Source organism: Ursus arctos, unplaced genomic scaffold (genome assembly GCF_023065955.2).
Source record: "Ursus arctos isolate Adak ecotype North America unplaced genomic scaffold, UrsArc2.0 scaffold_6, whole genome shotgun sequence".
Taxonomy (NCBI): domain Eukaryota; kingdom Metazoa; phylum Chordata; class Mammalia; order Carnivora; family Ursidae; genus Ursus; species Ursus arctos.
Genome location: NW_026623078.1, coordinates 70116715 through 70141457, shown reverse-complemented (window position 1 = coordinate 70141457; position 24743 = coordinate 70116715). Strand labels below are relative to the sequence as shown.

The window sequence follows — 24743 nt, the reverse complement described above, 5'->3', positions numbered from 1 at the left end:
GCCAGAGGACTAGGATTTCCCCAAGGTCAGGCACCTAAATCCGTGGCCCTGAATACTCCTTCCCCTGTCTCCATGAAAGTTACACATGTGAGCGCTCAAAATCTACTTAATTGACAAATTGGTGTGTGTCTCTGGAATTGTTTGTGCAACCAACTGCATGTGAATCTGAGAATGGCGAGGGCGTCAGAAGGGCGAGCTGGGATATTTTAATATTCAGTATTTCCAGACTCAGCAGGCAGCAGGCTAAATCTGTCCGCTGATGGGCAGACATGAATTATGAAACCACTCACGTAGGTTGAGAGGTTGCCTGGAGCTGGGGAAGGACCGCCACCAGTGTCTCCGCAGGCTGGCTGGGGGTGGGGTCGCGCCCCAGTCGGCAGGAATGGTCTGCGGACAGGTGCGTGATCGCAGTGCGGTTGTGGCCCGCATGCAGCGGGACCTGCAGGAGCCCTGAGACAAGGTGGGCAGCGGGGATCGGAAAACCGGCCAGGACCTAGAGATGACCCTGGCTTTCTGTGTGGCTGGAGGGTGAGGCTGCCCCCTAGTGGCAAAGGTTCACATGGGGCTGAAGTTGGAGGGGTCCCAGGGACTCTGACCGGCTTCCTGCCGTGATGACCAGGGCAATGCGAGCTGGGGGTGCCCCAGAGAGAGGCTGGAGGCTGGGAGGCCGGGTCTAATCACCCAGGAGAGAAAACTGAAGGCTAGGGGTACGGTAGCTGCTGCTGCTGGTGGTGGTGGATTGTGTCCAAGGGCAGGGAAGAGAATGGAGGAGCCAAGCTCTGCAATAATATTTAACAAGTCAATAATAACCATTTATTGCTGCTGTGTGTCTGCAGTGGTGCTGAGCACATGACACATATTTTCTCAATTCCCCACAGCAGCCCTATTCATTAGATATCATTATTTCTCCATTTACAGACAAGAGGCAAAGAATCCAGTATCATTCCCATGTCTGTGGTAGTTAACAGTTGGGTAATGCCTAATGTAACAGAGACACTTTACAAGCAGTATCTCACGTAATCTTCATGCTTATTTTAGGACGTAGGTTTTCTTATTCCTTATTTCCATTATATCATTGAGGAAGCAGAGGCTTAGAGAGGGTGTGTATCAGTTAGCATTTACGTATAACAAACCACCCCCAAATTTAGTGGCTTGAGACAGCAATCCCTCATTTAGTTTTTAATGCAGTGAGTTGACAGTTTGGGCTGGGTTCCCCTGGGCAGGTCTTCTAGCCTCAGCCGGTCCAGGGAGAGCATCATGGATCTGTGGTCAGAGGCTGCTCAGTGAGGTGGCTCTGCTTCAGGGGACTGGGTGGTTGTAGCCTGGGGTAAGGGTGGAGACTGGTGTCTGTGTGTCTCATCACCCAGCCGGCCAGCCTTGGCCTTGTGGCTAGGCAGGGGTCCAAGAGGGAGCTTGGAAACACGCAAGGTCTCTTGAGGCCCCCCACCTCAAAACTGGTATGAGCTTACTTCTACTGAATTCTACTGGCCAAAGCAACCCTAGGATCAAGGGACAGGGAATAGAGACTCCTGATGGGAAGGGCTGTGAAATCACAGAGCAAAGAGTGAGCATAGATATGGGGGGGGGGGGGGGCGGAGAGTGGGGGCCATTTTTGCAATATATCTCTAGATGTGTATGGGGAGCAGGTCTGGGAAGAGATCTGGGTGGAGTGGGATTCCTGGGTGGAAAGAACAGTATGTGCAAAGGCCCCCTAAGACTTCTAGGCAGAAAAGAGCATGTATTTCTGGAAAGTAGGCTGGGGTGCCTGGAATACAGGAGGAGAAATTTGGAGAAGTTAGGGATAGGGTGTTATTCTGAGCGTTTCATCTGGATTAACTCAATCCTCACAAAACCCCATGTGGTTACCTCCCCTTTTCTAGATGGGGAAACTGAGACTATTAAACAATAGTCTAGGTCACCCTGCTAGAAGCAACAGCGTCAGGGTTCCAACTGAGGGGTCCAGCTATAAAGCCCCCACCCTGAACCACTTGCCACCCTGCTGGTGCCCCAACGGGTAGGAGAAAGAACGTGGGAAAGAGGGGTTCCAGTGTTACAGGAGGAGGGCGGATGTGGGAACTACTTTCCTGAGAGGCCTGGGGACACTAAGGCCGAGAATCCCTGTCACCTCCTATTTGCCCCAGACTAAGACGGCTTGTTTCTGTTGGATGTGGGAAGGAGCTGGTCCTTCTGACTCTGCGACCCTACAAATAAGTGAGTGCCCAAGAGTGCCAATCAACAGCTAAGATACTTTTTCTTTAAGCAACAGAAACTGATTCCATCTAGCTCAAGTTTAAAATGAAGTATTTCTTTCTTCTTTTTTTTTAATTTTAATTTTATTTATTTTTTAAGTAGACTCCATACCACGGTGGGGCTCAAACTCATGACCCTGAGATCAAGAGTCCTGTGCTTCACTGATGGAGCCAGCCAGGTGCCCCTAAAATGAAGTATGTCTTTCTTTCTTTCTTATTTTTTTCTTTTAAAGATTTATTTGACACAGACAGAGAGCACAAGAAAGGGGAGCAGCAGGCAGAGGGAGAGGGAGAAGCAGTTTCCCTGCTGAGAAAGGAGCCTGACGTGGGGCTCGATACCAGGACCTTGGGATCACAACCTGAGCCAAAGGCAGACACTTAACTGACTGAGCCACCCAGGTGTCCCTAAAATGAAGTATTTCTTAGGAAAGTGCTGGGAGAGCTCACAGAATCAGACCATCCCAGGAAGGGCAAGAACTAGACAAGCCCCAAGTCTCACTTTCTCATTTGCTGCCAGCCTCATCACTATGACTTACTGTCTATGTCTTGACTTCCCGTGAGAGAGAATCTGGCACAATTTGAGCGGCGTGGTTTTATTCTGGACAACCTGGATCTGTCCTGGGAAACAGGGACATGAGCACAGCCAAGGCCACCGGTGGGGGGGATCACTATGAAGCCGTCCTACTTGATGGCTATGCTTGGCAGCAGAATTAGTTCTAAGCACCACTACCTACATCTGTCTGGACAGTTCCAAGGACATACCTTTTCCCAAGGAAAGGAAACAGCTTTCCTCTCCCAGGGATCTAAAATTTCCAGAGCTCCTGACCAAACTCACACCCTGCAGCTTTACTGCGATATAAATTCTCAGCAAGAGCATTTGAATATGGTTTTATTAATTGCGTTTTTTCAAGTCTAGCCAATAGTTTTCATTAAATTATAACAATCTGGGGTGGGTGATATCCTTAAGCTCAAACAATTTTGCCATGCAAAGATTATATTTGAATGCTTTTCAATCCTGACTTCCTAAGTGATCGGGTTATAAAATATTTATTAGTGGTTCAAAAGCATTGCTTTTGCGAATTCAGGCTCTTCTCTAGGATAGTTTAGGGCAGATAGCGCTTTTGGTTGAGGTCACGGTGTGACGTACAGAGGTGCGTCCTTGCTTTTATGGAGGGGTGAAGCTGGGCTCTGTAGGTGGTCAGCTCCTGCTCCGAGCTCCATGTGTGATTTGCCCCAAGACTGAAAAGCCACTTGCATGGATTAAATGCAATTCATGGTTTTCAAAAATTAAGTTTGTCTACTTAAATTTCTAGATGGGAGGTTCTTACAGACAGGCACAACTGGTTTCCATATAAATACTTTGTAACTGCCATTCCGATTCTTGACATAAATATGATTTTCAGGGGCATGGAATCTATTAGGAGAGTATTTGGGGTGGGAATTTCAGACTCAAGATATTCATCAGGCCTGGATTTGCCACCAATCAATTCATGATATGACCTGGAGCAAACATGCTCGCATCTCTATATTTTGTTTATTTCAATATATCAAACTAGAATTTGTAAATATCATTAGGAATGTGTTTAGCTACAAATAAGGAAAAGACTGAAAGGGGTTTAGTTTTCTAACGTGACAGACCAAGAGGCAGGGAGTCAAGCATTGGGATGTTATTGAGGGCCCAGGCTCCTTCTCTGTTTCTGTGCTCAGCCTATTGTTTTTGTCCTGATGGTGGAAAGTTGGCAGCTGCACCTTCAGAAGGAAGAAGAGGGGAGGGCAAGGGAAATGCTAGCTGACCTCCTTCCCCCTGTTTTTTTTTTGGCGGGGGGTACCTAAGGTCCTGGAAGCCCCCTCCTAAGTCTTCTCCTTATAGCTCATTTGTCAGAACTGAAATATGACCACCTCTACTCACAAAGGAACCTGGGAAGCCGATCCTTTTAAGCATATTGAAGCCTTGAATCAAAACAGGGGTCTGTTGGTAAAGAAAAATAATGAGTGTGGGGTAGGGATTTAACTGTGTCCTTTGTATCCCAAAGGGGCAGAAGGAAACTGTCACGTATTGGCTCACCTGGTCTTTTAGACGGCCGTAAGCGCTGTTAAGCCCTTCCACTGGTCAACTCGAGAACATCAATGTTTGTATGGCAGGCAGGAACCCTAGCGGAGAGGTGAAGAAACTAAGTCTCAGGAGCATTGAGGAAATTGCTTGAGGTAGCAGAGAGGAAAGAATTAAAAAGTATCTCCTCTCTCTGTTGACTTCAAAGGGCTGGACAAGGTCTCGAGTTATTCTGAATCATTTCTGGTGGCTTCCAGGGGAGGGACTAAACATTTTCTTCCTTCTTTTTATTCCCCACCCTGAAGAAGGTTGGGCTTGGGGGTAAGGGAGGATTCCCAGAGGCTCTCATGCTGATATTTGCGGGTGCTGGGACTCCTGTCCAGACCTGTACTTCCGTGAGGACATCATCATTCCTTCCCAGATTTCCTGGAGCAGAGCGCTGGCAGGCTCCTCCCTGGAGCAGGGAGCAGGATGGCCTCCTCACTGTTGTCCCCCACCCCCCAGCAGACTTCACTTGGCACCTGCAGTGACTGGAGAGAAATTGGGCAGGAGTCAATTGCCCCCAGCCCTCCACAGCAGGTCACAGTGATTAGCCGACCCCTACAAAAGGGGTGACGTTGTAAATAGTCGAGCACACAGTGCCGGGGGGCGGGGCGGGGAGGGTGCCCTTAAAATCACAGCGGGCCACTTCCTGGCTATGAGACTTGCAAGTTGATTGCTGTACATCTCAGTTTCCCCATCTGTGAAATGGGAGATGATAACAGTACCTATGTCGCAGGGTTGTTGTGAGCACTGAGAACAATGCCTACCAGAGCTCCCGTGGGCGTGTGCTGAAGTTAGCGCTTTCCGAGGGTCTTCTCCTTCCGACATCTTTATGATTAACTTGCTTTCATAGATTCATTCTCTGGAATCTTGAAAGCCAAGTCTCCCGGGGTTGTTCTTAAGTTACTATTTGTTTTTAATGAATCCTGTAGTTATCAATTAATGCCTCGGTTCCTGCTGTTAATGCAGAGCAAGGAAAATAATAGCTGGTATTTTAGCTTTTACTCTTCTGCCTTTGGAAAATACGAATTCGCAGTACAGTGTGCGTTATGCCCCCCGGAGTGGTGTCGTATGGTGGGCCTCCGCTTCGTCAGCTTGGGAGGGACGGGCTGGTAAATAGTGAAGATCACTTTGTTTTCCTCACAGTTGGGGCTGAGCCTGCATGTTTTTCATCCAGTATTTTCCTTGGCACTGGCTCCACTTCCTATACACACATTTCAGTCCTGAGTGTATATGCTCGCATGTCAGTGAAATAGATTTCTCAGCATGGATCATGGTGGGCCCGAGGGAGCGCCTTCAGTGTGCTGCTCCTCTGTGTGCCCTCAGCTGCTGCCAGTAACATGCCATCTGGAGATGACAGGCCAGGCCTCCGGGTCCCAGGCCCTCGTCTGCTGTTGCCTCAGGCCCTGAGAATCGGGCAAGTGACTCTCCCGGGTGGGCCTTCAGCTTCCCCCTCTACGAGATGATCTGGAGGGCCCTTCCAGCTCTGCAGTTTTCCAGGATTTTCTGAAAGATGCTTGTGGACTTTGGAAGCGCAGTGTGCTCGGGAGATCTTGGTTTTGAAGTTTTCCTTTTGAGGATTGCCTTCATCGATTGGGCATCTTGTGGCTGAAACACACCATCAAGCAAGAACAGACCGAAGTTCCTTTTCCTTCCGCAAATGGGATGCTTGAATAAAATTCCGTTTCCTGGAGCAGACACAGGGGGGTAGGAGTGGGTAGGGTTTCTCCTGTCTTTGAGCAGTCCCAGAGGAGGCTGTAAACAGCAGGACATCCCTTCAACCAGATGGGCCTCTGAGCCTGGAGAGCCAGGCAGCCACAGAGAATAGAGAAATCAGTGACAGAAATGAGGAAAAGCTGTCTGCTGTGATGTTGGCTTATTCTCGCAGCTGAACGTTGTCAGCCTGGAGGCCGGGGAGAAGAGGGAGATTAACCCCGGGCTGGCCGCCGTGACGTTCCAAGTCACAGTTCCGATCTGATGAGAAAACGGCCCAGTGAGCTGACTTTGGATGCAAGACCTTCGTGAGAGCAGAGCCAGGCTCGGGACATTGGGACAGGGCAGGGTTAGCTGGTGCTCAACACCCCCCCCCCCCGCCCCCAGCCCCGTTTTGGTGGTTTTGCCTCATTTTCCCTGGTGTTAAGAACAGCTTCAGGTGTCTGGGCTTCTCCAGCTTCAGGCACCTGGGCTTCTCGCTGCCCCCAGGGCCCTTCCCACAGGCCTCACCTAGGCCAATCTTGATTTATCCAGTGACACTCTTGATCTCAAATGTTTTCCTGTCCCCTTTCTTTTACCATTAATCTTATTAAGATTTTACTGGGGGGATAGCATGGTGCGGTAGAAGGAGTCATGGCCTTTAGATACAGTCTTGGATGGTGATCAGTTATGGTCCTTTAGCTCATAACACTGGGGACTTGGGTGAGTTACTTGATTTCCCTCAGCTTCAGTTTTCTCACCTTTGAGATGGGTACAGTCATACGTAAGATAAATAGTTTTCCCTCATCCTTGGTTTTGTTTTCTGCAGTTTCAATTACCTGCAGCCAATGGTGGTTTGGAAGCAGGTGATACTCCTGACGAATTAACAAAGTCAAAAATAGTCTACCACAGGTCGAAATGCCTCGTTCACCTCATTGCGTCTCATCACGCAGGCATTTTATCATCTCACATCATCACAAGAAAGGTGAGTATAGGACCATAAGATATTTTGAGAGAGACCACATTCACATAACTTTTATTACAAGGTATTGTTGGAGTTCTATTATATTATTGTTGTTAATCTCTTACTACTTTTTGTTTTTTAAAGATTTATTTATTTGAGAGAGAGAGAACGAGCACAGAGGGAGGGGCAGAGGGAGAGGGAGAGAGAGACTCTCAAGCAGACTCCCTGCTGAGCCCAATGCACGGCTCAATCTCATGACCTTGAGATCATGATCTGCGCTGAAATCAAGAGTCAGACGATTAACCGACTGAGTTACCCAGGCGCCCCGACTGTGCCTAATTTATAAATTAAACTTTTATAGAGTTTGGTTCTAACTGTGGTTTCAGGCACCAGCTGGGGTTCTTGGAACGTATCCTTCGTGGATAAGGGGGGGCTACTGTGGCATTATTGAGAAAATTAGATGAGATATAAAGGGTACCTCACAAAGAAAGCCACCAGAAGAAATGTTATTTCTTCCTTCTTGTCTCATTTTATACTTCCTGTGTGTTAGAATCTGGGGAATTTAAAAAATATTCGGATGCCTCAGATCCACCCCATCTCCCGGTGGGAATCAGTACTCTTTAAAAGCTCCTTAGCTGACTGTCGCAGCCTGAGTCAAGACCCACTGCCCTCAGGCATTGCTGATTACGAGTTTGCTGCTCCGTGCCCAGGGCTGCTTCTAGTCCCATCCCATTGGATCTGACTCCCAAAGTCAGTTTATCTTCTGTGTTTTAATCTGACAAACGGCAGGTGATTAATCAAGGTTTGTGCGCTGAGTCCTGGATATTCGTTTTCATTGGCAGCTTGACAGGAGTAGGGCCATATTCTCTTCTGACACTAAGGGGAGGGCAAGGGTGGATAAAGATTTACTGAAATGCTGTGGCAGAGATGGTAGGCTGAAATGAGACATTCTCTGAGACATTGGCTGAGAATCAGAGGGGCCAGGTAGGACTGGTGAGCCAGCCGGGCAGACTTCCTGTCTCCCTTCAGCCATGCTGAAGCAGGAAAGCAGGCAGCCAGTCCAGGACACACTTGATGAATTTAGAAATCAGGGGGTTGGGTCAGGATGTGCCTGACCATATGGTGTGGAGGCAGGTGTTTATGACTGACAGTGGCTTTCTGAGTTAGTCCTTCTTCCTCCCAGTTACGTCTTGCAGGAGGACTTCAACCTGTATACTCCTGACCCACCCAGAGGTCATCTAAAGATAATTTCCATACAGCCCAAAGTTTCCTGCATCTCTCTGCTTAGGGGCGTTCTCTGGCCATAGGAGCTTGGCCCTCACTTGGTGGCAGCCTGGAAGTATTGGGAAATTAATGGCTTGGGTGCCACCTTCACATGGAGGAATGTCAGTGGGTAGATGAACACTCCAGCTTCCCTGCCCTTTGGTGGGACAGTCTCGAGGCACAGTTTCTCAGAGAGTCTCCTGTGGGACAGGGCTCCAGATGCCAGAGTGACAGCACCATCACTGGCTTTCCTCCCTTCCCTGTCTCACTTCCCTCTGGAGTCTTCATGGACAGAGAAAGGAAGGAAATCATGGTAAGTATAGTGCTTCCAATCTGCAGGTCGTGACCCATGAGGGCATTGCAACATCCATTTCCATACATTGAGTGTGCTACACATTGTAAGGGGACACACTGTTACATGAAATTTTCATTTCAGTCGTGTGTGAATACACTCACGTGCTGGGGAAATATGTTTCTCAACATGGGTCATGGTCAAAAAATTCTAAAAGCATTGCCATCGTGGGCCTCTGTGATTGTTGTCTTCCCAGGATCCCTTCTTCCTTTTTCCTGCAGTAGTAGCACTTCAGTATTCCTCTCAACAAGGAAAGGGGACTTTGTCCCTAATTGGAAATAGTCTTTGTGGGACCATCAGTCAAGGTGTTATTACCTCATTCCTTGGTCAAAAGATGGTCTCATGACCCATGATGGGTCAGTCAGACGATTGTTCCAGGGAATTTGAATCTAGAGAGGACACACAAAAGGGCTAAAAATAGTTAAACATGCTTCATTCAAAAGGGATGGATGTCTAGATGTTAACATATATATGTTTCCTGCTACCTAGATCTTTGAACTTCCTTATTTGTTTTTTTTCCTTTCCAGGATTTGATTTTTGAGCTGTTGGGTTGGTTCTGGGAAATACCTGTGGATTACTTCTTTTCTTTTCTTCCTTCCTCCCTTCTCTTCCCTTCCCTTCCCTTCCCCCCCCCCTTAGGGAGATAGAACTGTCTTCTGTTGCTAGAAACAAAAGAATCCTCCCATACTTGAGGACTATGGAATTAGCTGAGCCTTACTCTACTGTCCTTTGCCTATGTGGCTGGAAAATTACTTCTCTAAGCTTCAGTTTCTTCTCTTGTAAAATGAGGATAGTAGTGCCAGATTGGAGGATATAGAGGATGTTTATATGGCCATTGGCCCTAGACCTTCAATTAATGGCAGCCACTATTGTGAACCAAATTTTAATCATCTCTCCTTTAATAGTCATGACTTCCCACTTACTAAATATCTGCAGAGTGGATGAATGAATACATATGACAAGGTAGATTTTCACAACTAAAACCCATGGCTGAATTTCTTTAAGGAGTTACAAACTACTTGGGTATTAAACATGTGATTTATTGTTCATAAACTTAATAGGAGAAAATCTCTGTGAGCTGGGGTGAGGCAAAGAGAGTTCTTACTAAGGACAACAAAAGCAAAGCCCATAAAAGAAAAAATTGATAAATTGGACATTATCAGAATTGAAAACTTCTGCTCTGTGAAAAGCAATAGAGTAAAAAGACAGCCTAGAGACTAGGAAAAAATATACAAATCACTTATAACAAAAGACCCGTATTTAGGATATATAAGACCTTAAAAACACACAACCACTTTAAAAATGGGTGAAAGACTTGAACAGACATATCACCAAAGAGGACCTATGGAGGGCAGAGAAACACATTAGAAGATGTTCAGCATCATGAGGCATTAGGGAAAAACAAATTAAAGCCATAATGAGACACAATTGCATACGTATTGTAATGGCTAAAATAAAAATACTGATAGTATCAGTATTGATATCCTGAAAAGAATGCGGAGCAACTGGAACTCTCCCACATTGCTGGTGGGAATAAAACGTGGTTGGGCTACTCTGGAAGACAATTCGGTGGTTTCTTATAAAGTTAAACATGCACTTACCACATGGCCCAGCAATTCCAATCCTGAGAAACGAAATGAAAACTTATGTTCACACAAAACCTGTCCGCGTATTTACAACAGCTCTGATCATAATCATCCCAACCCGGAAGCAATTGCAACGTCATTCAGCCGCTAAATGGGTATGCGATCGTGGTCTATCCATACAGTGTTCTAAAACTCATAACAAGAAGAATCTCAGAGGGATCATGCTGAGTGTGAGAACCCAGTCTTGGAAGGTTACCTACTCTATGATTCCATTTGTACAGGGATTAGGGGAGGATGGAAGGTTTGGCGGTAAAGAGGTAGCACCAAGGAGTTTTTTGGGGAGTGATGGAACAGCTCCATATCCTGATTATGGTGCTGGTTGCATGTGGTTACATGAATCTGAACGTGTGTTAAAATGCATAGAATTGTAAATAAAAAAAACCAACTTTCCAGTATGATGGTTCAAAAGCCCTTAGCATCATGTAGAGTGACGTTGTATTCATTCGGATATTTTCGTATCCTGTAGACCTACCCCATCCAATATAGTGGCCACTAGCACATATGCTAGTCCCAGTGAGGTGGGGTAAGTATCAAGTGCACATCAGACTTTGAAGACTTAGAACCAAAAAAAAAAAAAAAAAAAAAAAAGGACATGCATAAAAAATAAATTTTTTATGTTGATTACATCTGGAAGTAGTACTCTTTTGGACAGAGTTGGTTAAATAAAACATATTATTAATTTCACCTTCTTTTTACTTTTAAAAAATGTGGTTACTCGAAAGTTATAATTACATTATGTAGCTTGGGTTATATTTTTATTAGACAGCGCTACTTCGGATGACACAATCAGGGAGGAATGGGGAGGTCTGGATTTTTCTCTCTTCATCTGGATCAGCAGGTGCAGGATGGCCATACTCAGGGCTGAACAAGACACACCCAGGCTCCTGCATCTGGGGTCCCTCTCCCTCCCCCCCAGGCTGTTTGAGAGGTGAATGCCTCTTTCCACATGGGCTTCATTTCCTGTCTGTCTGGCTTCTGCTAAGCTTCGGAGAAGAAGCAGGTGAGGCCAGGGTGAGACGGGGTTTATCAGAGGTGGGCGTCAAGCAAGGGGTCAGGTGCTGGAGAATGTCGGGCTTTTGTTAGACTTGAGCTTGGATTCCATTTTAGCCACTAGTTAGCTGTGCAGCCCTTGATCTTTCTTAGCCCCGGTTTCTTTCTGTGCAGGAGAGAAAAATCGTTCCCGGAGGGGTTTCCCTGCCTGCGAGGGCTGTGGCGAGGGTGGGCAGGAGAGAGCGTGGAATGTAACCAGAAGGCCTTTGGCGGTGGTCCTTTTGCTCCTGCTCCTGCTGCTCTCCCACCTTGGGCTCTGGTCTCCCTCCCTCCCTCTCCCCCTCCCCCTCAGTTGAACCCCGCAGCACTCTGCCCAACTTTTCTCCCTGATTCAGCACTGAGAAATGCCAAGGCAAGCGTTCCCATGAAGCTGCTTGTCAGCAAACACCCACTCCTGCCTCCGCTCCCCCCATGTGTCAGCGACGGGTTTGGACTCCACGCGAGGCCCGGGGCCGTGCCAGCTCTAGGGCTGACTCACACCTACCCCGCTGCACTGAGACTTCGGGGCTAAACTCCCGGCCTGTGAGATTAGAAATTGGAGACTCCCGAACACTGCAACAATCCAGGGGGAGAAGCCCTCCAACTATCTACAGGGGTGCCTGCCATATCCCTGGATTCAGTTTCAAAGGCATAAAAGCCTTGGTTTCGAACATTTGTGCATGGCCTGTCTTTTTCACTTTTTCTCCTTTGCCTGTGGTTTCAGTGGAGCTGCTGCTAGTTAGTCTTGTTGCATGCCTGCTACTGCTGTGCTGATATCAGACGGTAGGTAGGCACGTTGGAGCCTTATCAGCTGCATAGATTTTTATCAAGGGAGCTTTATTAAGTACCTGTTTGGGCAGGCACTATGTGAGGCTCTGTGGAAGGGAAGTTACATGGACAGGTCTCTTGGGGTTCGCACACATGGTGGGTGTGGTTGCTACCAGGTAGGGCTGTCCTGATCTCCAGGACTTTAAGAGCTGGAAGGTTCTGTTGGATCCAAGTTCAGAGGGTCATGTGGCTTGAGGACCTCAGAATTAGACCTGAGGTGGAACCTTGGGCCACCAAAAGAGACCCTGTTCCATGATAGGGGGGCAGTGTGGTATGGTGGTCTAGCACATGGGTTTTGGCATCTGGTAGCCGTGAATTGGCATCTGGACTCTTCCACCGAGGAGCCCCCTGGCTTCAGAGTCTGATCTACTTAGGCCTTAGTGTCTCAGCTGACCCCTGGGGTCACAATACCAGTCTCACAGCTCGTGATGAGAATGGGACACCTGCCCTTTATTGAGCTGCTGTTATGTGCTATGTATCATGCTAAGTACTTTCCAAGGGTTTTCAAATTCCTCTAACAACCCACGAAGCAGATATCGGTTTTAACCTGCATTTTACAGGTGAAGAAACTGAAGCTTAGCGAGGTTAAATAATATGCCCAGATATAAATTCTAGTACTCTGCCCCACATGCCAACTGGCTCAACATTCTCCATGTGGGTGCTCAGAAGGGGGCAGGGAAGGGGGCTTCTGGAGCACGTGGGGTAGGGGCACAGACGGCTGAGAGTCCTCCCCTGGGAAGCTGGGAGGGTGCAGGAGCTGGGACTGCGTGTGAGCTAAGGCTCTAGGCCTCTGAAGCATGCTCTACCGTTCCATCCAACTTCACTTGCAAAACACACACTAAAGGTAGAATTGGAGAACTTCAAGATGGCGACCACAGAGCATCAAACTCCGAGCGCAGGGGGCGCCCCCTGAGGGCTGGGCCTGTGTGACTGCACTGAGCAAACGGTCACCAAGTTGACACTATTTTAAATGCTTTTTATAGCATAAACTTTTCTAAAGCGAGAAGTAAATGTGTGTGTGTGTGTCTTGCTATGTCTTAGGTTTCCTAAACTGGTAGTGGACTCATCTACATGGATGCGTATATTTTAAAACACCCAACAGCAGCTCAGCCCTTGTGACTTGGGGAAAATGAGTGCAGTGTCTGGCCATCTGCTTACACGGAGTCTTGGTTGCCCGTTCAGTGGCCACACTGAGACTCCGGAGCATATAGTGCTTCTTCCTGCCCAGTCCGAAGAGTGTTCCGTTCATACCTTCCTTGGGAGGGAGAGTAGTGCACTGGCTAATAGTGCCCATTCCAAGGACTCCAAATACTTGGGGTTCTTGACCAAGCTCCTGATTCTGCAACTTTCTTGCCATTTGACCTTGGGCCAGCTACTTACCTCTTTGGAAGCTCAGTTTTGCCAACTGTAACATAGGCCGATGGTACCCAAATCCTCTGACCCTTTGGAGGTTATAGTGACAAGGGCATGAAAAGCATCCAGCACGGTCCCTGATGTATATTGACATTCAGTGGGTGTTGACCACTGTCATTATTCCTGAGTTTAAGAACAGCATCAGAACTTAAGAATGTGTGTGTGTGTGTGTGTGTGTGTGTGTGTGTGTGTGTGTAGAGGAGTAGTTAATTATCAAGCTGAGATGGTACTGGGTATAAGATGAATGAATGAATTCTGAGACTTTTTCTCAGTAGTTTATTATCTAATAATAATGCCTGAGATGTGTTCAGCATTTTATAGTCCCTAAAGCACCTCCTTACATGTAATTCCATTTTAGCCCCACAATAGCCCTGCAAAGGAAGAGGGGCAAGACATTTATTCTCCTGTTTTACAGATTGAGAAACCAGAGGCCCAGAGATGAGTGACTGCTCATTTACTCAACTGTCGTTTAATGGGCACTGACTGTGCAAGATGCTATGTTAGATTTGGGGATAAAAATGAGTAAGAGGCTTTTTCCCCTGCCCTTTTGAAGAAATTACTGTGGGTCAGGGTGGCTAGAGCAGGCTTTCAGGGGGATGATGACCTTAAGGAAATGTATCTGTCAGGATAAATCAGGTGATGGTGCAGAAATAGCAACAACACATTTCTGTGGCTTAAAAAAAATGAAGATTTATTTCTCATTCATGCTATTGGTCCATCATGGGTCAGCTAGTGGCTCTGCTCCCGCTAATTTCACTGTGAACCGGACAGAGGGAGCAGCCGCAGGTTGGAATATTGCTGGTTGTTGTGGCAGGGGAAATGGATCTGAAATTGGGGGGGGTCTCACACCAGCAGTCAGATTCTCCACACTTGCACCAGACTTTTAATAGGGTTGCACCCAACCACAGGGGCAGGGCAGGAAGTAAAATTCCACCATGTGCCCAGAAGGCAGAGAGCTGGAACTATTTGGTGAACAGATGAATAATTACTCCAGCTGGGCAGCCTCCGAAGGGTGGGTAGAAATCAGATGAATATTGGTCGGGTGGGTTTGGTGGGGAGAATAGAAGGATGAAGAAGATGAATTGGGGCCTTAAGGAGATGGAGGCAGGTAGAGGGAGTGGGGGATGGGAAACCATGGGAGAGACAGGAGACAGAAATGTGCCAGGCACTGGGGGAAGGAATAGTGAGTCTGCCAGTCTGGCTTGGAAAAATCTAATTCAACAGTTTATTTAACGAATACTGACTCAGCTCCTATTGTGTATTACGCGCCAGGGATGCAAAGAAGGAAAAGCAAGGTGCCTGCCTTTGAACAGCCCACAGTCCAGTAGGAGAGCTAGATTTTGTACTTGGAACGAAGGGAATCAAAATGTAAGATTAGCCAGTGCTTATGCTTGCCAGATACTTTTCCAGGATCTGTAACACATTTGAACTCCTGTAATCATCATTGTAACTTAATGACGTAGACGCTATGATGATTCCCATTTTATGGGTGACAAAACTGAGGCATGGGATGGCTAATGGATAGCAGAGGTGGGCTTCAAGTCCAGGCATTCTTGGTCCAGTTTCTGTGCTCTTTTTTTTTTTTTTTTAAGATTTATTTTATTTATTTGACAGAGAGAGACAGCCAGCGAGAGAGGGAACACAAGCAGGGGGAGTGGGAGAGGAAGAAGCAGGCTCCCAGCAGAAGAGCCTGACATGGGGCTCGATCCCAGAACTCCGGGATCACGCCCTGAGCCGAAGGCAGATGTTTAACGACTGAGCCACCCAGGTGCCCCAGTTTCTGTGCTCTTAATCCTAAAGCTTCACTCTACTGTTTTTTGTTTGATAACTTGTTAATTGGGGCTGTGCCTGTAATCTTGGATGGCAAGTAGTTTTGCCTGGAGATCCAGAATGATAGATTGTTTTTGGCTGCTTGGAGCTCCATGTTGGGATGGTTTCCAAGACGAAGCTGGGACTCGGGGAGGAGAGAATGATGTGATTAATTACTAATGCCTGCCATGGCATGAGAGGTGGTATTGTCAGCACAATACATTTGGTAACCCTGGTCTATTTAATGCCTAGAGTGAAGTGGATTTGATCAATTTATTAACAAGCAGAGTCAAAACCAAACAACCAATTCATTGACTATTTGCCTCACTTTTCAATCTGTTTTCTTACTTTAAGGCTCCATCACGTTTATGGCAGCCTAGGTATTCCTTGTTTGAACAGTTAGCTTTCCTTTCTGGAGATTAATGTTTAAAATATCAAAACTGTAACCCCTCAGGCAAACATAATACCTTTATTGTCAAAACAACAAAAGTATCAGCCATGGCCCACGTTCAATGCATCACTCCCCTGGTGGGGTCATCGACTAGGATGGCATGGCCATGATGATAATTAAAAAGGATTCTAATTGCTGAATCTGATTTCTGTACAAGGAAGAATCCATCAGCTAACTTGGGGAATTTAGCCATGAGAAAACCCAGCTGTAGCATGCATCATTAGTGGAATTTCCTGCCTGGAAGTGTTGTAAGGCTTTCCTCTGCAGGGAAGGTTCTAGAAGCATTGTCTCTGTGCACCCCCAGCCCCTGTCTCTTTTCTTGACTTTTCTTTCCTGGGTACCACTTCTATCTGCCCAGACTTTCATTTCTTTCATATTATTTCCCATACATTCCTAGGAATGGATCCCAAATCTAGTTGCATGGAGATACAGATAGAACTCGGAGCTCAGAGCTCAGATGATAAATAGGTTTCCTCTCCTGGGCCAGCTCTGATCAATTGCTTGTGGCTACCAAAATGCTGAGCTGAGAGGGTTTGCAATGGACGCAGCCTGAAAGCATACAGGGATTTATTAGTCATGTCTGCTATGAGCGTGGTCTAGGGACAGTAATTTGTGTAGGCTTCCCCTGGCTCTGCCAAGATGGAAAGCCTGCACTGTTCCTATAGCTGTGATGTTAGTGAATGAGCTTGCTGTTTGGTCCGAGGAGATGCTGGTTCAAGTCCTATCTCCTCTCTTTCAGTGTGAATCTTGGAAACGTCACTTACCTTTTCTCAGTCGTAATAAAACTCGAGTAAAAATAATCCTTCTTATGGAGTGATTGTAATATTGTAGGCGTCTCTCCACTGCAGAAACATACAATCAAGAGCTTGTTTGTAAGAAAGAACAGATATAGATATATGGAAGACATATACACAAGAATAACACTGGTGTGATAATTGCTATGACAAGGGAGATTCAGAGTATAAGAAAGCACATATGGGGACACTCAAACAGATTCAGGGTCATCAGGACTTCCTGGAGGAAGGATTTTTTAAGCCGAGACCCAAAGGATGACTAGCGTTAGCCATATCGTAGGATATTTTCCAGGTGCTACTTCTTTTCATGACCGCATGCCACCCGGAATTGGAACATGTTTTCAGATAAGGTCTTTCCAGTGCTTACAGTGAGACCCTTTCCGTACTTGCTCTGGAATCTTTTCTTTGTTAATGCACCCCACAGAAAATCAGCTCCTGGGATCAAGTTTTACAAGCTGACGACGAGAGGAGTACCAGGCTGAGAGCGTGATGGTGGGTCAGGAATGGGATTCTAGGGATTCTCTGTCCAGCTAGTGTCAGTTCCCACTGGTTCTCCCCTGGAAGGAAGGGAAGCTGATGAAGGTTCTAGGACAGAATGAGGGAACCACTATCTGTTTTAGATTGGGCTAGTGGTTGAAGAACCTATGGCTTAACCAGAGCTTTTCCCATTCCACATAGATCTGTTTAGAAATAACGAGAGCATTGACAGTTGCTATTCAAAGTCATGTCCCAATTTGTTCAGCTTTTAATAGGCATTACTTGCTATTATTGAGAATAATGCATCATAGTCTTGAACATTTGCTGTGTGACAGGCACCAGCTAAGCTCTACGTGCTTGAGCTGGATTATCTATCTCAAGAAGAAGCTTCCAGGGCACTTGGGTGGCTCAGTTGGTTGAGCCTGCCTTTAGCTCAGGTCATGATCCCAGGGTCCTGGGATCCAGCCTTGCATTGGGTTCCTTACTCAGCGTGGACTCTACTTCTTCCCCTCCCCCTGACCCCCTGCTCCCTGATCATGTGTGGGCTTTCTATCTCTCAAATAAATAAACAAAATCTTTATTTAAAAAAAAAAAAGAAGCTTCCTCCATGTCTTCTAACACATGAAATGCTGGTGCAAAGATTGTCTTCCCTTTTCCTTGCTGCTTATTAAAGCTCTCCTCATCCTGCATGCTCCATCTCAAGTCCTACCTCTTCTACGAAACTGGCCATGAGCACTCCGGTGCCTATCATCCCTCCACCAGCTGTTCACCCCCGTCAGCCTCTGTCTTCCATCTCTTGTAACAAGAATCATAGCATTATGGTGTTCTGACTCACTTGTCCCTTTCTAGCTGCACTTCTGCCTTATGACCTGTCTCTCAGACAGTCTGACCACAGTCAGCCTGGTCTCTCTGCCTGCAGTTCCTGCCTCTGTCTGCTCCATCCTGGGCAGCATGGACAGACTTGATTTTCTAAAGTTCAGACTTGTGTGAGTCACCTGTGCACACGGCTCCCGGGGAGTATGGTTCAGCACAGCGTGGTGCCACTCAGCGGACATGATCTGAGAGGGGAAGGGCGGGCTCCTCGAGAGGGTGGCGGTGGCACCATGGAGAACAAATTTATGAACTTAACGTTTGATGATGATTGGAACACGAGCAAATGACTTCTGTGTCCCAGCCAAGCACTGGCTTCAAGTGACAGTCATCTGTGGTTCTGGGTTAGGAAATATGGCCAATAAATTAACTGAGTCCCAGAGTTTTGACTACAGTGAGATACCGAACGTTCCCCAAATACAGTGCCAGGTCATGCTGGTCGACAGCTAGAGCCCAAGCCCTGCCGTGTAGATGCCCTGGGTGTGACTTGGGCTGTTGAACTTGACACAGGAGCTACTGCTGTCCTTTTGATATAATGCTTTCACGTTCCTGGGGACTCAGTTCTGCCTTCTCCAAAGCACTAGCACCCACACAAGGGCCAGCCCAGTCCAATACCTCTTGGACTTTAGTACTATCATATGTTGAGAATGAAGAGAAAGATGAAAAAAAAAAAAACCCAAAAAACAGAAAAGTTCCAGTTCCTGATCTTTAATCCACACCAATTTCTCCTCCCCCCTTTTTTTGGTAATCTCTACACCCAATTGTGGGGCTCGAACTCATGATCCTGAGATCAAGAGTCACATTCTCTACTGACTGAGCCAGCCAGGGGTCCTTAATCCACACCAATATCACTTCTAGCAATTTATCCCAGACGTATCTGCCCGTGTGTGGAATGATGGCTGCCATACATGCCGAGGGCTGGCTCGATGGCGGTAGCGGCAGGTCAGAAGCAGCTGCACCCTCATCAGTAAGGGCTTGGCGAATAAGGTCTGGTATGTTTGTAACTGCGGTTTTTCAGCCTGGTTGCACATTCAGGTCACCTGGGTGTGGTATAGTAAGACAATCTCCAATTCTCTGCCACTTCCCCTATGGAGAGATAGAGTCTAATTCCCCTTCTGTTAAATCGGAATAGCCTCTTGTTTAGGGACTTGCTTGACCAATAGAAGGAGAATAAATAGCTAGTCTGAGAGCTCCAAGGCTAAGTTATAAGAAGCTTTGTAGCTTCTGCATTGGCCTCGCTCTGGGATGAGCCTCCTGCTATGTAAAAAGTCTGACTATCCTGAGACCACCATACTGTGAGGATGCCCAAGTTAGCTGCATGAAGCGGGGGCAGGTTGGGGGGAAAGAGAGAGCGAGAGAGAGCGCTGTATTCAGCCCCAGCCCAGGCACTAGGCATGTGAGTCAGAAAGCATTTTTGCGTATTTCAGCCTCTGCAAATATGATGTGGACAGTAACCAAGGATTCCAGGTGATGTCAGAATCAAAGTCCCAGATCCATGGCTCCAATCAAACCATTCCTGCCATCTCCTAGCCATCCAGACCACCCCGCCGAGCCACTCCCCCCCCTCCGCCAGTCACTGTGGAGCAGAGACAAGCTGTCCTCGTGGTGCCCTGCCAGAATTCTTGGCCCTCCAAATAGTGAGCATAATAAAATGGTCATTGTTTTCTGCTTCTTAACTTCCGAGGTGGTTTATTGCAGAGAACAGATAACTGGAACTCCTGGGGGTCTTTCAAAATCTTCCCAGACCATTCTAATGAACAAGCATGTTGAGAATCACTGGTCTATACAATTAAATGCTATCTATCCATTTGAAATGAATAAAGAAGCTCTCTGTGGGGGCACCTGGCTGGCTCCCTCGTGGAGCATATGACTCTTGATCTCAGCGTTGTGCATTTGAGATTACTAAAAAAATTAATGAATAAACTTTAAAAAAAAGAAGCTCTCTTTGTTCTGCTCTGGTATGATATCCAACTTGTATTGTCAAGGGGCAATTAGAAAGTCACTGGGACAATTTTTATACTATGCTACCATTTGTGTAAAAGAATTATGTAGGTATGGATCGCTTCTGAAATAGTATATAAGAAAGTGGTAAGTAACATTTTTGGTCTCAGAGAGGGAGAGTGGATGGCTGGGGATCTGAGGAAACATTTTGTATACCCTATGATAGCTTTCGTATTTTGAAACACATATATGCACCAATTTAATGGTAAAGAAATTCTGCCTATTGCTTAGTGAATCCTTTAGCCTGAGCTGGCCTCAAACTTCATTTCCAGGCTTATTATTCACTCCTCCGATTTTACACTAAAAACTGGTTGTGTTCAGCAGAATAATGCCTTCTTCCCCTCCCCCCTCCCTGAGATGTGTTAATGCCTGGAATCTGTGAGGAACTTTGCAGATGTGATCCAATTAAGTAGTTTGAGATGAAGACATAATCCTGGATGATGTGAGGGGCCCAGGGTAATCACAAGAGTCCTTGTGAGTGAGAGCGGGAGACAGAAGTCAGAGAAGGAGGGCGGGGGAAGTTAGAGGTGAGAGTGATGTGGCAGCTGACTTTGAAGATGAAGGAAAAGGGGCCCTGAAGCCGGAATGCCGCAGCCTCTGGAAGCTGGAAAAGGCAAGGAAACAGATCCTCCCCTTCCCAGAGCCGCCAGGACCAACGCAGCCCTAGGAACACGGTGATTTTAGTCCAGCGAGACGCATTTCAGACTTCTGACCTCTAGAACTGTGAGATAATCAATTTATGTTGTTTTAAACCACCAAGTTTGTGGTAATTTGTAACATCAGCCATAGGAAACTAACACACTGGTGTTTCTCCAGATGGTGTTCAAAGGAATAGGCCTTTTGAGGGAATAATAATGAAAATAATTAAAAAGTTCTCCAAAGTAAAAAAAAAAACAACAACAAACAACAAACCCAACAGAGTATTATAGTTTTTAATCAAGTTACATGAGGTATAATTTACACACAAAATGTACAGCAAAATATATGCATTTTATGTGTACAGGTCAATGAGTTTGACGTATATATATGTCCGTGTAACCTACCATCCCAATCAAGATTACCCCCCAGATGTTTCCTTATGCCCTTTCCTATCCCCACAACCTGCCCCACGTAACCGCTGCCTTGCTTTTTTCACTAGACAAATAATTTTTTTTTAAGATTTTATTTATTTTCTTTTCAGAGAGAGAGAGACAGTGGGGGGAGGGGCAGAGCAGGAGGGAACAAGAATCTCAAGCGGATGTGGGGCTGAGCACGGAGCCCAACGTGGGGCTCGATCCCACGACCACAAGATCATGACCTGAGCAGAAAACCAAGAGTCGGATGCCTAACCGACTGAGCCACCCAGGTGCCCCTAGACAAATTATTTGTAACTGCGGGGTTTCTCAGGATCTTTAGCATGTTGAGAGGGTCGTGAATGTGCAAGGAGACAGACATGCTGTGATTGGAGGCTGCATCTCTAGGTTGTTTGTGACTGTGGGTCCTTTTGTTCCAGAGCATCTCACAGGATGAGGGGCTCTCAGAATACACCTGAGAAATGCTTTCCTGCTCACCGGCCTCAGCTCAGGCATTTCTTCCCTCTTGGAGTACCCATCTCTCTCCTTGGAAAACATACTCATGGATGAGCGCCTCCGTGAAGTAGATCTTTCCCTTGGCTAAAGTCTTACATTCTTTGTTTCACAACTCCTGCAGCACACACATTGTAGAACTGTTAATGTTATAGCAGTATTATATTTGCATTATAGATACATGGTTGTATAGACTTTTCTGAGGGCAGTGAATGCTATTTGCTTTACTGTTACATGATTACCAAGAAACGTTCATCGGAGTCAAAGAAGCGATGCCCCAAGGTAATTGTTGAGCTGCCCTAGACTTGGAGCCCTCACTTGCTAAAACATTTTTAAGCTCTGCTTCAGCAGCCCATAGGTGTGTGAGTTTAATGGGCTGATGGTGAATGACTCCCTCATCTTCTTACCCCACACCCAGCCCAGCACATTCCTGAGTCCTATGGATTTTTCTTCTGAGTGGTCTCTCCCATCCTTAGCTTCCTTTCTATGCCAGTGGGCTTGTTCAGGTTCTTACCATGTCTCACCTGCATTATTAAAATAACATCCTAGATAGTCTCTCCGCCCTCAGTCTTGCTCCTTCTCTCATCTATGTTCCATTCTAATGCCAAGATCCTGATCTTGTTCTGCCTAAAAACCTCAACATAGTTGCCCGTTGCTTATAAGATCACATCGGAAGGGCTAGCATGGCAAACTTGATTCTCCCCACATGGGACACTTTGCCTCTTAAGCTTCATGTCCTGTTCTGCTGTTCCACGTCCCCCTTGTTCCAATGACTGTGGCTCCTCACAGCTTCATGCGCACACTGTGTCCTTCCAAGGTACCGTGTTGTTTCTTCAACTTGGGATGCCCTTCCCTTTCTCCATCTGGCAAACATCTAGTCATTGGAAGAGTGTTTCAAATATCACTCCAGGAAGACTTCTCTTCTTCCCGAGGTGCAATGAAATCTTTTGCTTCATTACATATCAGTAGTAACTGTATGCATTTCTCTGGCATAGCTCTTAACCTAATTGCGTCACAATTACAATGTATTGGTTTAGATGCTGTCTCCTCTCTACAATGTGAGATGTGTGAAACACAAGTGACCCACTTTATATTTGTATCCCCAGCACTCAGCACAGTGCCTAGCAAAATGTATTTGTGACAAATAATGACCAACACTTACTGAGTTTTTACTATGTGCCAGGCATTGCACTAGGTATCTTTGTGTTAGCTTGATCATCTCACTTATTTCTCACACAGCCCTAGAGGAAGATTGTGTTAATGTTTGTTTTGCAGAAGAGAAAACTGAGCCTTGGAGTAGTCAGAAACTTTCTGGTACAGCTATTTCTATCTCACATAACCAGTAAGTAGTAGAATTTGTATTTGAACCTGTTTGCTCTCCTTTTTTTTTTTTTTTAAAGATTTTATTTATTTATTCGACAGAGATAGAGACAGCCAGCGAGAGAGGGAACACAAGCAGGGGGAGTGGGAGAGGAAGAAGCAGGCTCATAGCGGAGGAGCCTGATGTGGGGCTCGATCCCATAACGCCGGGATCACGCCCTGAGCTGAAGGCAGACGCTTAACCACTGTGCCACCCAGGTGCCCCTATCCATTTGCTCTCCTAATACTAGCTATTAGTATTTCTTGAATGAATGATTAAGTGAATGAATGCATGAGCACAGTTAGTTACTTGAATATTTAAAGCGTGTACCTTCAAGCAGCAGACCGGGACCATTTCCTTGGCTTGGAAAAGGCAGAGGGAGGCTCTGGGCAGAGGTGATAGCAGGAGTAAATTCTGAAGATAAGGGGGTGCAGACTCAGAGAAGTGAGAGGACGTGCCCCAGGATGCAGAGTAGTAAGTGGCAGACTCAGAATTTGAACTCAGGTGGGTTTCCAGGATGGGGGCCCTGAAGCGACCTTCCCCAGCATTACTGGGCAGACTCTCCATGCTCCTCTGTGGAGCTGGCCTCTCTCGTGTGCTCCATTTCATCCTTTTCCACCTATGAGAACTTCATCAGCAATTTCTTCCCTCTCCCTCAAACAATCATCAATGGATTACTCTCATCCACATATGCACATGCTGTATTTTCTCCCCCTTGGGGCTTTGCATGTGCTGTTCCCTTTACCTGCCATGCTGTTCCAGGAAATATTTGCGAAGCTTGTCTCTTCGTTTCCTTTGGATCTTTGCACAAGTATCATCTGACCGTATTATGCTAAAGGGCAAAAATTGCAGAGCTATGCTCTCCTCTCCTTTTGGAAACAAAAAGAAGGAAAAATGTGAAAACAGAGATTTAAATTTTTTTTTAAAAGCGCAAAAATTTCACCCTCCCTATCCCATTTTCATTTTACTTCATAGTGTTTATCACCACTTGATCATGTATAGACTATTCATTTGCTCCTCTAGGGCAGGGATTTTTCTTTTTCTTTCTTTTCATTTCTATATCTCAGCACCTAGAATAGTATCTAGCACGCAACAGGCCCTAATGAATATTTGTAGAAAGACTGATTCCATGACTTCCCTTCTCTGACATCCCTGCTGGTTTGTAGCCACGCTGTGATTTTTCCTTACAAAGAGGGAGAGCTATTCAGAAGGGTATTACCACCCACCGATGTCACTCAGAAGTTCCTAGGGCAGAGCTCCTCAAGCTTTGCTGTGCGTTTGAATTACCTGGGGCTCTTGTGAAAATGCAGCTTCTGAGGCAGCAGGTCTGGGGGCCTGAGACTCGGCATTTCTAACCCAGCATGTAGATGCTGGGGATCCAGACCACACATTGAGTGGGCCAGCTGCTTTGTTCAGCTTAAGCACCATTCTTTTTTTTTTTTTTTTTTTTTTTTTAAGGAATAGAATGCGTACACATATTTACATAGCGTATTTACATACTGACAGTGTCAACATGACCCTGAGTGCAGGCAGTTCTGTGGTCAGTGCGTCTCTAGCTATAGGTTGCCTGGTTTGTGCGGAGAGTTTCATCCGTCATTCTAGATGCCGCAGGAGGAAATGTTGGTAGTTAGTCTGTTGAATGAGGACTGTCCATTGTTCTGGGCGATGTAGTTTAGTTTAGTTTAGTTTAGTTTTGGTGTGTGTGTACGCATGCAAGAAGAGTAGTATTGACACTAATAAATTTCCTAGCAATTGTCTGATGCAATTTGCCAGGTTTTGGCATGAAATCAATACGAGGACAAGTCCTGCCTTTCCACTCAGAGGATTATTACATCACTCCGCTTCTGTCTAGAGAACAATGTGGAGTGCTTCCTATGATCATCCCCAG

At 46.3% G+C, this 24743-nt stretch overlaps 1 long non-coding RNA gene across 4 annotated transcripts in view; it reads left to right on the top strand.

The window, feature by feature from the left end:
* The first annotated feature begins 238 nt into the window (after positions 1–238).
* Positions 239–24743, top strand: part of LOC113252764 (uncharacterized) — a 31153-nt gene continuing 6648 nt past the window's right edge. Inside the window, exons 1-3 of one of the 4 annotated variants that reach the window (XR_008957838.1) lie at positions 239–397; positions 2353–2444; positions 6863–7018. This is a non-coding gene — a long non-coding RNA (uncharacterized LOC113252764). Of the gene's footprint in view, positions 461–2349; positions 2445–6862; positions 7019–24743 lie in introns of all 4 variants that reach the window. The other 3 variants (XR_008957836.1, XR_008957837.1, XR_006409094.3) reach the window with 3 other exon arrangements.